The following is a 14,368-nucleotide window of genomic DNA, read 5'->3' as shown; positions in this document are numbered from 1 at the left end:
TGGAGAATGGCCCAAGTGCTTAGACCCCAGCACCCACATGAGAGATCTAGAAGAAGCTCCTGGCTCCCAGTTTTGGCCTGGCCCAGCCCTGGCCATTGCAGCCAATTGGAGAATAAACCAGTAGATGGAAGATCAGATCAATCAATCAATCTCTCTCTTTCTTTCTGTAAGTCGGCCTTTCAAATAAATAAATAAATATTTTTGGGTGAAAAAAATTGAAATCAGGGTGGGCATGTGGTACAGTGAGTTAAACTGCTGCTTGGGACCCACATTCCATGTCAGCATCCCTGGGATCAAGTCCCACCTCTGCTTTCTAATCCAGAGTTCCTTCTAACGCTCCTTGGAGACAGCAGATGATGACTCAAGGACCTGAGACTCTGCCACCTATGTGGGAGACCTGGATATACTTTCTGTCTCCTGGCTTCTGCCTGACCAGCCTAGCTGTTGTGGCCATTTGGGGAATGAAGCAATGGATTGAAAATCAATCAGTCATTCTCTCCATTGTTTGATTTTTCAAATAAACATTTTTTAAATAATTGAAATCTATGAATGTAAAGGTGACTTGAGACGTCACCTGCTGCCTCCCAGGGTGTACATTAGCAAGAGCCTGCAATCAGGGTATGGAAAGTAGATGTCCCAAGCAGTATCTTATTTATTTATTTATTTATTTATTTGTTTATTTATTTATATTTGAGAAGTAGAGTTACATACAGTGAGAGGGAAGGCAGAGAAAAAGGTCTTCATCCACTGGCTTACTCCCCAAATGGCTGCAATGGCCGGAGCCAGGAGCTTCTTCCAGGTCTCCCACATGGGTCCAAGGGCCCAAGAACTTGGGCCATCTTCTGCTATCCCAGGCCATAACAGAGAGCTGGATCAGAAGTGGAGCAGCGGGACTCAAACTGACACCCGTATGGGATGCTGGCCCTTCAGGTTAGGGCGTTAACCCACTGAGCCACAGTGCCGGCCCCATGCATATTTATTTTCTGTTTGATGTGCTTATAAAGCTCTTATTTATTATTATAATTTTATTGTAGACTTGTAAATTTTCAGTCATCTGTGATTATGAGTTTTGTTTCTTCTGTCTTTAAAATATTTAAAAATTGGGGCTGGCACTGTGGTGCAGCAGTTTAACACCCTGGCCTGAAGCGCCGGCATCCCATATGGGCACCGGTTCAAGACCCGGCTGCTCCACTTCCAATCCAGCTCTCTGCTATGGCCTGAGAAAGCAGTGGAAGATGGCCCAAGTCCTGGGCTCCTGCACCCGCATGGGAGACCCAGAAGAAGCTCCTGGCTCCTGGCTTAGGATCAGTGCAGATCCAGCCGTTGCAGCCAACTTGAGAGTGAACCATTGGATAGAAGACTTCTCCCCCCACCCCCACCTCTGCTTCTCATCTCTCTGTGTAACTCTTTCAAGTAAAATAAATAAATCTTTTAAAAAATAAATTAAATGAGATATTTAAAATGTTTTTAATGTCAACAAAAATTGTGAAGTAGTATAATGAGTTCCCATATGCCCCATGCCTAGCTTTCCCTATTAGTAACATCTCATGTAAATAGCATGTATAATGTCACAGTTAAGGAACAACCCACCTGCTCTATCTTTCACTTCTTCCAGTCTATGGTAATCACCATTCTGGGTTCAGATGAAGTTGTTGTTGCTTGGGTTTTGGCTTTTAAACTCCCACATATTAGAGAGAACGTGTGGCATTTATTTGTATTTCCATGTTTGGCTTATTTCACTTAACGTGATGTCTCTGTCTCCAACCATTTTTCTGCAAGCAACACGATTTTGTTCTTTAGCATGGTTGAGTGCTAGTCAGTGGTATATATACCACATTTTCTTTATTCATATGCTTCCATATATTGATTCCATGTCTTGGCTATTGTGAACAGTGCTACTATAAACATGATGGAGCACATATTTCTTTGATACAATAATTTCGTATATACTGGATACATGCCCAATAGTGGCATTGCTGGGTCATATGGCAGTTCTGTTTCTAATTTTTTTTTAGGAAATCTCCATACTGTTTTCCATAGTGGCTATATAATTTATATTCTCACCAACAGTGTGTAAGAGTTCCCCTTTCTCCACATCCATTCTCTTTTTTTAATCATAGCTATTCTACAATGTGAGTGTGAGGTGATATCTCATTGTAATTTGGATTTGCACTCCCTGGTGACCAGTGATGTTGAATATTTTTTCATACATTTATTGGCAATTTTTATTTCTTCTTTCAGAGAACTATGTATTCAAGTCCTTTGCCAAAATTTTTTATTTATATAAGGTGAACAAATTTCATGTATGTCATAAATACAGATTTAGAAGCAAAGTGATACTTCCCTCCCTACCCACTTCCCACCCATACTCCACCCTCTGTCCTACTTCCTTTCTTATTTTTTCTTTTAATTTTTTTTTTTTTGACAGGCAGAGTGGATAGTGAGAGAGAGACAGAGAGAAAGGTCTTCCTTTTTGCCGTTGGTTCACCCTCCAATGGCTGCTGCGACCAGCGCATCTTGCTGATCCGAAGCCAGGAGCCAGGTGCTTCTCCTGGTCTCCCATGCGGGTGCAGGGCCCAAGCACTTGGACCATCCTCCACTGCCTTCCTGGGCCATAGCAGAGAGCTGGCCTGGAAGAGGGGCAACCGGGACAGAATCCGGTGCCCCAACCGGGACTAGAACCCCGTGTGCCGGTGCCGCAAGGTGCCTGTTAAGCCACGGCGCTGGCCAATTTTTTCTTTTAATTTTTATAGTTTATTTTATAATCATAAGATTAACCCTTTGTTTATTTGAAAGGCAGAGTGACACAGAGTCAGAGACAGAAGGAGAGCAAAAATGAGAGCTTTCCTCCTCTGGTTCATTGCCCAAATAGCTGTGATGGCCGGGGCCAGTCCAGGCCAAAGCCAGAGTCCAGAACTCTATCTAGGTCTCCCACATGGATGGCAGGGGCCCAAGCACTTGAGCTGTCCTCTGTTGCTTCCTCTGGTACATTAGCAGGAGCTGGATAGAAAGCAGAGCAGCTGGGACTCACATCAGCACTGCAATAGAGGTTGGCAGAATCACAAGTGATGACTTAACCCACTGCACCACAATGCTGACACCCTTTGTTAGTAAAATGGTGCAGTCTTATCTATGGTGGAATCTACACCCCAGACACCACACTAGAATCTGGCCCCTCCTGCCATGGCTGGAAGCCAGGTGGCCACATGGCCCAGCCACTGGTATCAGCTCCACCCCCATCCTAATAGGATTCGCTGTTCCTACTTCCCTGCCCGCCCCCCTGGCAAAGTTTTAAAGGACCTGTTCCTGAACACGTGGTTCTCTTTCCCTCCATATCTGTCTCTCTCTTGCTCTCTCTCATAAGCTCTCCTTCTCCCTCTTTTCCTTCTTCGCCCCTTCCTTCCAATCTATCGGGTTTTCTCCAATAAACCCTTTCCCTTACTCTAGTATTTGGTGCGTTTTGTGGCGGCCTTACAGCCCTTTGCCCATTTTTAAACTGGATTAGTTATTTTTTATTGTTAAGTAGTCTACATGCCTGATATATTAATATAGAATCCTTTTTGAATAAGTGCTTGCAAATATTGCCCTTCATTCTGTTGAATGTCTCTCTCTCTTTTTTTTTTTTTTTTGCCCATAATCAAAACTTTATTGAAAAAATGACATCAAAATAGGGGATAATTTGTGTACCTTATAAAATCAAGGCCGGCGCCGTGGCTCAATAGGCTAATCCTCCCCCTTGCGGTGCCGGCACACCGGATTCTAGTCCCGGTCGGGGCACCGGATTCTGTCCTGGTTGTCCCTCTTCCAGGCCAGCTCTCTGCTGTGGCCAGGGAGTGCAGTGGAGGATGGCCCAAGTACTTGGACACTGCACCCCATGGGAGACCAGGAGAAGCACCTGGCTCCTGCCATCGGATCAGCGCGGTGCGCAGGCTGCAGCGCGCCAGCCACGGCGGCCATTGGAGGGTGAACCAGTGACAAAAGGAAGACCTTTCTCTCTGTCTCTCTCTCACTGTCCACCCTGCCTGTCAAAAACTAAAAAAAAAAAAAAAAAAAAAAAAAATCAAATTAAATTACATTATCTTACTAGATTCACTAGAATCACTGAACTTATGATAAGGCTTTCCATGAGAACACAAATCCAGGAAGTTGTGTGGGTCACTAGAGTTGCTTTCTCCTAAAGGAACAGCCTTCTGTGAGCCGGGGCTTTACTGCTGTAGGCTGGCACAAAACTGTAGAACAGCCTACACAAAGAACCACTGTCTGGGCATGGCTGAAAACCGTGGTGATCTTGTAGCAACCTGGGCATTTTATGTCCATAAAATAAGAATTCAGACTTTGAACTAGCCGTTTCTTTTTATGTTTCTTCTTTTCCTCCTCCAAAGAGGGGATGTTTCATCCTCCTCCAAAGAGGGAAGGAGTAACTCTCTAGCCAAGGGCATGTTGACGGTCCGCAAGCCCGGCGCCTCTCCCTGCCTGAATGTCTCTTGACACTACTGATTGGTTCCTTTGCTGTGCAGAAACTTCTGAGTATGACATAAACCCATTTATCTATTTTGCTTTTGTTACCTGATTGTAGCAGTATCTTGAACTATTTCCCCTGTCTTCTTCTAGCAGTTTCAAAGTTTCTGGGCTCATATTTAGGTCTTTGATATGTCTTGAGTTGATGTTTGTAAATGGTGGGAGGTAGGGCTCTAGCTTTATTCTTCTGCTTTTGTATGTCCAGTTTTGCTAGCAGCATTTGTTGAAAAGACTATCCATTCTCCAGTGGATGTTCTTGGACTTTGTCAAAAATCAGTTGGCTGTATGAAAATGGATTAATTCTATTCCATTGACCTGTGTCAATTTTTATGCCAATACCATGCTGCTTTAATTGATAACTTTGTAGCATACTTTGAAATCAGATATTGTAATGCCTGGAGTTTAATGATGTTGTTTTGTTCAGGGTTGCTTTGGCTATTCTGGGTCTTTTGTGGTTCCATATGAATTTTTGGATTCTTATTCTGTAAAGAATGACCTTTGTATTTTGCTAGCTACTACAGCAAATCTATAGGTTGCTTTGGGTAATATGGATATTTTAATGGCATTAATTCTTTCAACCCATGGACAAGAAATGTCTTTCTATTTTTGTGTGTTCTTGATGATTTCTTTCATAAGCATTTTGTAATTTTCATTACAGAGATCTTTAATTTCTTTGGTTAAATTTTTTAAGGTTTTTATTTAATGAGTACAAAATGTCATATGTACAGCTTTTAGGAATATAGTGGTTCTTTCCCCCCATTCCCACCCTCCCACCCTTACTCCTATCCCACCTCCTACTCCCTCTCCTATTCCATTTTTCATTAAGTTCATTTTTAATTGACTTGTTTATACAGAAGACCAACTCTATACTAAGTAGAGATTTCAACTGTTGTACCCACATAGACACACAAAGTATAAAGTACGGTTTGAAGATAAGTTTGACTGTTAATTCTCATAGTACACCTCATTAAGGACAGAGGTAAGTGCACAGTGACTCCTGTTGTTGATTTAATAACACTCTTATTTTGGACATCAGTGACCACCCGAGGCTTTTGACATGAGCTGCCAAGGCTATGGAAACCTTTTGAGTCCACAGACTCTGTCAGTATTTAGACAGGGCCATATGCAAAGTGGAAGTTCTCTCCTCCCTTCAGAGAAAAGTTCATCTTTGGTTAAATTTATTATTAAATATTAAATTTTTGTAGCTTGTGAATGGAATTTATTTCTTGATTTCTCTTTCAATAAGATCATTATTGGTGTAAAAATGCTACTTTTTGCTCTGTTGCAACTTTATTGAATTGTTTTATCAGTCCTAAAAGCTTTTATTAAAAAAGATTTATTTATTTATTTCAGAGGCAGAGTTGCAGACAGAGAGAGGGAGAGACAGAAAGGTCTTCGATCTGCTGGTTCACTCCCCAAATGGATACAGCGGCCTGAGCTGGGCTGATCTGAAGACAAGATCCGGGAGCTCCTTAGAGGTCTTGCACATGGATGCAGGGGCCCAACCACTTGGGCCATCTTCCACTGCTTGTCCAAGCCATCAGCAGGGTGTTGGATTGAAAATGGAGCAGCTGGGACTTGAACCAGCATCCAAATGGGATGTCAGTGCTGCAGGCAGAGGCTTAACCTACTACACCAAAGCGCCAACCCCCTAACAGCTTTTTTATGGAATATTTCCATGCACAAAATTATGTTATATGAAAATATGGGTATTTTGACTTCTTCTCTTCCGATTTTGAAGACGTTTATTTTTCTTTCCTAGTTCCTCTTGTTAATACTTCACGATGTTTAATAAGAGTGGTAAAAGTAGACATAGCGGCGCCAGTACACCGGGTTCTAGTCCCGGTTGGGGTGCCGGATTCTGTCCCGGTCGTTCCTCTTCCTGTCCAGCTTTCTGCTGTGGCCCAGGAGTGCAGTGGAGGATGGCCCAAGTCCTTGGGCCCTGTACCCGCATGGGAGACCAGGAGAAGCACCTGGCTCCTGCCTTAGGATCAGCGCGGTGCACCGGCCGCAGCGCACCGGCTGTAGCGGCCATTGGAGGGTGAACCAACGGAAAAGGAAGACCTTCCTCTCTGTCTCTCTCTCTCACTATCCACTCTGCCTGTCAAAAAAAAAAAAAAAAAAAGTAAGTAGACATCCTTGTCTTGTACTCAATGGAAGGAGAAATGCTTTAACTTTTTTCATTCAGCATGATTTTGGTTGTGAGTTTGTCACATAGCCTTCATAATTTTGCGGTATGTCCCTTCTGTACCTAATTTTTTAAGAGTTTTTATCACAAAGGGATGTTGAATCTTAAATGCTTTTGCATCTATTGAGATGGTCATATAATTACTTATTCATTCTGTTTGATGTGATTTATGATGTTTATTGATTTGAAAATGTTGAGCCACCCTTGAATCCTTAGGATAAATCCCACTTAATTATAATGTATAATCTTTTTGATGTAGTGTTGGATTCGGTTTGCTAATATCTTATTGAGAATTTTTATGTGTTCACCAAGGATATCAGTCTATAGTTTTCTTTTTCTGTTGTGTCTTTGGGGTCAGAATATTACTGGTCTCATGAAAAGAATTTGGCAGAGTTCCATCCTTTTCAATATTCTGGAATAGTTTGAAAAATATTGGAGTTAGTTCATCTTTAAATATTTTGTAGAACTCAGCAGAAAAGCCATTAGACCATGGGCTTTCCTTTGATGGGGGATTTTTTTTAAGATTTATTTATTTACTTTGAAAGTTACAGAGAGAGAGGGGAACAAGAGAGAGCTTCTCTGCTCACTCACTTCCTGGAGGGCTGCAGTTCCAATGTTGGGCTTCATCTGAGTCTCCCATGTGGGCTGCACAGGCCATCTGCTGCTGCTTTTCCCAGGCCATTAATAGGAAACTGGATTGGAAGTGGAGCAGCCGGGACACGAGTTGGTGCCTGTATGAGATGCTGGCATCACAGACAGTCACTTTACCAGCTATACCTCAATACCAGCCCCTGATAGGAGACTTTTAATTACTGCTTCAATCTTATTACTTGTTTTTTTTTTCTGATATGCATACTGTTTATTTACATTCTATAATTGCTGTTATTTAATTCACAGACTAAGCTTTCCAGTATAATGCTGAACAATATTTATGGTAGTAGTCATCCTTCCAGTTCTTCATTGGGTTAAATGAAATGCTCCACATTTCTGTAGAGTGCACTTTTATTATCTATATATTTTATGGATGTCTTCTTGTTAAGAATGTACCCAGGGTGGGCATTTGGCCCAGTGATTGTGATGCCAGTTGAGGTGTGTGTATGTCATATCAGGTTACTATGTTCAAGTCCTGCCTCTGTTCTAGATTCCAGCTCTGGCCAGTGCACACCTTGGGAGGCAGCAGGTAATGACTCTGATATTTAGGTCCCTGTAACCATATAGGAGAACTGAATTCTGGGCTCCTGGTTTTGGCCTGGTCCAGCCCTGGTCATTGTGGGCATTGGGAGAGTAAAGCAGCAAATGGGAACTATCTTTCTGTCAGTCTGTTTCTCAAACAAAATTTAGTAAAATTAGCATCCTTTATTATGAAACAAAAGAACATATCCCTCTATTCCTGGTTGACTGAAACTTTTTATTACAAATAATTGTTGCTGGCCGGCACTGTGGCTTAACAGGCTAATCCTCCATCTTGCGGCACCGGCACACCAGGTTCTAGTCCCGGTCAGGGCGCCGGATTCTGTCCCTGTTGCCCCTCTTCCAGGCCAGCTCTCTGCTATGGCCCAGGAAGGCAGCGGAGGATGGCCCAAGTCCTTGGGCCCTGCACCCGCATGGGAGACCAGGAGAAGCACCTGGCTCCTGGCTTCGGATCAGCCAGATGCGCCGGCCACAGCGGCCATTGGAGGGTGAACCAACGGCAAAAGGAAGACCTTTCTCTCTGTCTCTCTCTCTCTCTCACTATCCACTCTGCCTGTCAAAATAATAATAATAATAATAATTGTTGCTTTACCAAATGCTATGATCCTGTGAGATCCCCTTCCTTTTAATCTACTGTTTTAGTTAATTACATTAATTGCTTTCTAATTTTGAGCCAATCTTATATCCCTATAATGTTCCAGATTGGTCTTGACACATTATCTTTTCTATACATTGTTGAACTCAGTTTGCTAACATTTCACTTGGCATTTTTTACGTCTGTGCTCATGGGTGATACATGTAATTTACTGTGCTGTCCTTGTCTGCTTTGGAATTGAGGTAATCCTTCCTTTATAAAATTAGTTGGGGAATTACTTTTGGCTTCCTTCCATTTCCTCCTGCTCAGTGCTCCTGGAGGCTTTGGGTTTTTGTTTATCTTTCTTCAGACTGAAAGAACTCTCTTGGTATCTGGCTTCGGCTTAGGTTCAGACAATGAGGAAGGGAGGAGATTAAAGTCAGGATATTTATTCCCCTATTTCTTGGGGCATCCATAGGCTGGCAATAACTTTCAACTGAAAGGAACAGTTCCTGTAAATATCTTTACTTTGCTATTATTCTTAAGATATTGTTTATCTGGTAATAAAAATATAGGAGCATAAGACTCAGTTACTTTGATTTTTAACATTGTAAAACTATTACTCCATTGTCTTTGGCTTCAAATTGTTTTTGAGAAGTCAACATTTAGTTTCCCGTTACTTTGTATGTACTAGTTTTTCTTATTTCTTTCAAGATCTTACTTTCCTCTTTAGTACTCTTTTATTTAAAACAAAAAAGGGGGGGGGTAGACAGGGAGAGTGAGAGAGAGAGAGAGAAAGAGAGATCTATGTGTCTGTCTGTCTGTCTGTCTATCTATCTATCTATCTTCCATCTGTTGGTTCACTCCCTAAATGGCCACAATAGCCAGGACTAGGCCAGGCCAAAGCCGGGAGCCTGATACGCCATCTGGATCTCCCAGGTGTGTTGGCAGGGAGCCTAATCAGAAGTGAAGCAGCCAAGACTCAAATTAGTGCTCGTGTGGAATGCCGGTGTTATAGGCAGCAGCTTAACCTGCTGACTCATAATGTCAGCCCCTCCTTTTTAGTGTTCGATAGGTTAACTATAATATCACTAACTGGGTATTTCTTTTGATTTATCCTGACTGTGATGCATTGGGATTTCTCAATCCAAATTTGTTTCTTTTGATCATCTCTAAAAAATTCTCAGCCATTTATTTCTTTCCATTTGTTGAAGTATTAAATTGGTATGTTTTCACATTTTCTTCATATGTGTGACAGTCCCTTTTTTCTTCACATTTTCCTTTCATATAGTTTTAACCATTCCATACATGATTGTGTTCTGTTCCTCATAACTCCTACAGCTGTAATCTCTGCAACTGTGACTCTTGTGTGGTACTTCCATTGACTCTAATTCTTCATGCCTTCTTGCCTCCTGTATTTGGAGGTTTGTGATTGTGGACTTATCTAGCTTGGAACTTTGTCAGTAGAAATTGTCAAGACCTATATTTAAAGTGCATTCCTTCAAGAAGATTTGTGATTGTTTTTAATGGTTAGAAACTGGCTAGAGGGCCGGCACCACGGCTCAGTAGGCTAATCCTCCGCCTTGCGGCGCCGGCACACCGGGTTCTAGTCCCGGTCAGGGCACCGATCCTGTCCTGGTTGCCCCTCTTCCAGGCCAGCTCTCTGCTATGGCCCGGGAAGGCAGTGGAGGATGGCCCAAGTCCTTGGGCCCTGCACCCGCATGGGAGACCAGGATAAGCACCTGGCTCCTGCCATCGGAACAGCGCGGTGCGCCGGCTGCAGCGCACCTACCGCGGCGGCCATTGGAGGGTGAACCAACGGAAAAAAGGAAGACCTTTCTCTCTGTCTCCCTCTACTGTCCACTCTGCCTGTCAAAAATAAAAAAAAAATAAATAAATAAAATAAAATAAATAAAAGAAACTGGCTAGAGAGTCATTTTAGTTTTCCTTTACATACAGCAAATCCAAGATAGGCGTGTAAGTGTATCTCCAATATCTGCTTATGCAAAGCAGTTCTGTTTCGTTTCTTCTGTAAGAATGTGACCTTCAGGTTTATGCAGGATTCTCCTCCAGTTGTCTAAACCTGGTGCTGAGCCACCATTGATGTGCCCTTAGGTCCACTCAAGCTTCAGCTCCAGAACATACCTGTCTCTGGATTCATGCTTTCTTATTATTTCTGGACACTGAAAAACTCCATTTTTGTCTCATCAGCTCTGCCACAGATTACAAAGGATTTTACCATATAGGTGAGTTGCTGTGAGCATCCACCTTATTGCTGGAAACAGTCCACTCTGTTTTTGAAGCTTGCTCAACTGAGTCGTTTCTACTTATCCTAACTCAACAGTAATATACCTATTATATGTTTCTCTTGCAACTGAATAGAACTTTAGGGAATCTACAATTTAAAATCTTCACTTATCGGATAAAATTGAAATGCAGGATCATTAGGAGATTCAAGATTACATAGCTGAACAATGGCCAAGTGGAAATTAAGCCTAAGCTTTTCAATAGCCAATTCAGCCTGTTCATGAAAAGGTGGCTCAAAATTTCATATATGCCAATTAATACCTCTCTTCACCTGGCTAACTCCTACTAAACTCTTAGATCCCATTTTAAATGACACTTTATCAGAGAGATATTTCCTGAGCTCTGGACTAGGATAGGTTTTCTGGTGTTTGCTTCTGTGGCGTTCTATATTTCCATGACGACTCATCATTCCTTCATTTATGTATTTGTTTAATTCTCTTTCTTACCAAGGAGACAATCCGATAGATGCAAAAACCAGTTTGGCACTCTCATGACTTGATGTCCAGTTTCCAGAGTGATTTCTGAAGGTGAGATATTAATAAACACTTGATGAATAAAACAAAGCTACTCATTAGGGACTAATCGGTAAAGGCTCTAGGCACTAATTGGGTTGGTGAGAGTTGCATAGAGCTGGACCCATAAAATAATCTTTTAAATTATTTTTTGTTTCTCCAAAGGTAGTATGAGTTTTATAAATGTTAGCATTCAGATAAATATTAATCCTCAGGCTTTCCTGTGAAGGAACAAAGTAACAAATACAGAATGTAAAAAATGGCAGTTTAATTAAGCCTTTCAGCTACTGAAGCCATATCAATCAATAATGCATCCTAATGGGAATTTCATTAGTCAACAAGAGAAAAGATAACATCTGGAGAAATATCAGAATTTTGGAGAGTGTGAATTTAGTGGTTTGGGTAAATATTGGCTATCAGGCCTTTCTTCCTGGCATTTTTGGTATACCCTGGCATTTTTGGTATACTCCTTGGCAAATAGGCATTAAGTACTTCAGGAATCTTTTGCTTGGTTCAGAGAGCCTCTCTATGACCTCTGGCCATCTCATACTCTGATTTGGAGGCACTGGCTGAGTTCTCATGTGGTAACAATAGAAATAATGAGATTTCTTCTATGTCAAAATGGATTCCAGTTCAGAAAAGAGTGCAGTTTACAACAACAGACTTTCTTTTAATGTTAGGGATTTATAAAACCTTGTGTTTCTTTGAAAACTGGTTTTTGGGGGCCGGCACTGTGGTGCAGCGGGTTAATGCCCTGGCCTGAGGGCCAGCATCCCATATGGATGGGATGCCAATTGGAAAGTGAACCGTTGGATGGAAGACCTCTCTCTCTCTTTCTCTCTGTCTCTTGTCTCTCTATGTAACTCTTTCAAGTAAATAAATAAATCTTAAAAAAAAAAAAAAAGAAAGAAGAAGAAGAAAACTGGATTTTGTGAATCAGTATACCAAACCCAGTGCTTTGCAGTCATTGATTTGAGAATTTCCCTATCCTGTCTCCCATGGTCTAGGGGCCATTCCCAAACCTGAGAGAAGTGGACATCTGGAACCTCCCCGGGGCCAGTGCGGGGTGGGGGGAGCTCTAAGTATTCAGGGAATTCCAGGATGCTTGCTTCTCAGAGGTGAATACAAATGGGCCAGGCAGGCTCTGAGATACAGGTTTATTCATTTGAATCCCATCTCATTCTGTGCCGCAGTTATTATTGTGTGATTTTGCAGCTGTGTCACATTCCTTGGTGCCCTGGTAGATGGCGAGGGTGGAGCGGGATGAGGAAGAGGTGGGAAGGGAGACCTTAATTGTGGAATTGGCTGATTTCTGTCATGTAAGTACTCCTAGCGGGACTGATTTCAAGTTGCCAATGTGGCATCATCAACGGCAGAATTAGCAAAAGATGCTCACAATCAGCTGTCTGAGCTGGTGCCAGCCGATAAGAGCCAGCTCTAGCACACTACTGTATGTAGTGCTGAAAACGCTAAGGTCTGGTTGGTACCTGATCCTAAAGAAATCAGCAATTTGGAAAACCCTGTAGAAAGCCCTGGTTTCCAGCTGCTGAGAGGGAAGCCCAATTCCTTCCATAATGCAGCTGTGGGTGGACGCTGGCCTTCACCGGGGTCTACTGAGCTGTTGTCAGGAGAGCACGCTGCATCTACCCTGTCATTTTCTCCAGCATGATCCCTCAGACAGGTTATCCTCCTCCATCCGGATTCCTCAGAGGGACTGAAGGGGACAGGACAGCAGAATAGAATACCTGAAGCAGGGGATTGGTGGGGCTAGAGGTTTCTTCCAATAGAGAATTTAATAACCTCTATCTTAGTATGGGAGCTAGAATAAAGCATTTGATTTTTTAGATCAAATATAAGACACACGTAACAGCATCTGTAATGTATATGTATTTTATAAAAATAACAGGAATCAACATTAGTCTACTGGTTAAGACACCCACATCTCATCTCAAAGTACCTGGGTTTGATACCTGACTCCTGGTTCCTGCTAATACATACCCTGAGAAGCAGTGATAATGGCTGAAGTGATTGGGTCCCTGCCACCTACATGGGATACATTGATTGATTTCTTCCTCCCAACTTTGACCCAGCCCAGTTCTGGCCATTGCACACATTTGGGAAATGAGCCAGTGAATGGGGCACACTCTCTCTTACTCTCTCCCCACCACTCCCTCATAAGTAAATAAACAAACATGAAAGCAATAACGAAATGATTATTGATTAATTCAGAACTTAGCTGAACTAAGAGAATATTTTCAGTCTCTTTGAAGCTCCCTTCCTTTGTGCCCCTCTGTGTCCCTCAAACTCCCCAGAGGTTTTGTGTATCTACAGTTCCTTCGTTTATTAAAATTCCTCTACATAAGAGTAGGTTGTTCAGTTTTGCATATTTTTTGAATTTATGCAAAAGGAATTACAGTATTATTCCTCTGAAAACTGCTAGGTTCAATATTTTGTAGATTGGAATCATTATGCTCATGTACGTAACTGTAGTTCTTTTTCTGCAGTATTCTTAGCATTTGATTATATAGCATATCATAATTTATTCATTTATTCTAATGTCAATGGATTTGAATTAATTTAAGGTTTTTCTTTTTCATAAAACTCTGTTACTAAATTTTCTGTCTCCTAATAAATATATACAAGAATTCCTCTAGGGTCTGTACCTAGATATGGAGTTTCTAGGTCAAAGAAAAGTCTGTCTGAAAGTGATCTGATCAATTTACAGTCCCTTCAACAGTATATGGGCCCATCCTCATCTCTGGTTCTAATACTTGGTGTTGCTACGTACTCTAATAATTTGGCCATAGCGTCTTTTGTGTTTTGCATATTTGTATACCATGCACAAATAAAGGGAGTTTTGTTTTTTTCCTTTTTTTCAGTTCCTTTGACTTCTTTCTTCTCCCCATCTTTTTCTTTTCTTCTCCTGTTGTTTGTTATTGTTGCTTATTTCATTGCATTTAATATGATCACCATTATAGAGGCCAATAGAGTAATCTTGGCTTGTTCCTGATCTTTTTTTCTAAAAATTTGTGAGGTAGAGTTACAGGCAGAGAGGGAAAGACAGGAAGAAAGGTCTTC

The 14,368-nt window shown here is 41.8% G+C and overlaps 1 protein-coding gene and 1 pseudogene across 1 annotated transcript in view; one reads left to right on the top strand and one right to left on the bottom strand.

The window, feature by feature from the left end:
* Nucleotides 1-14,368, top strand: part of SYT9 (synaptotagmin 9) — a 220,544-nt gene that overhangs the window by 82,102 nt on the left and 124,074 nt on the right. The window lies entirely within an intron of this gene.
* LOC133764852 (small ribosomal subunit protein eS27-like) lies at nt 4,159-4,439 on the bottom strand (annotated as a pseudogene).

Source organism: Lepus europaeus, chromosome 7 (assembly GCF_033115175.1).
Source record: "Lepus europaeus isolate LE1 chromosome 7, mLepTim1.pri, whole genome shotgun sequence".
Lineage (NCBI taxonomy): Eukaryota > Metazoa > Chordata > Mammalia > Lagomorpha > Leporidae > Lepus > Lepus europaeus.
This window is presented reverse-complemented; position numbering and strand designations above follow the sequence as displayed.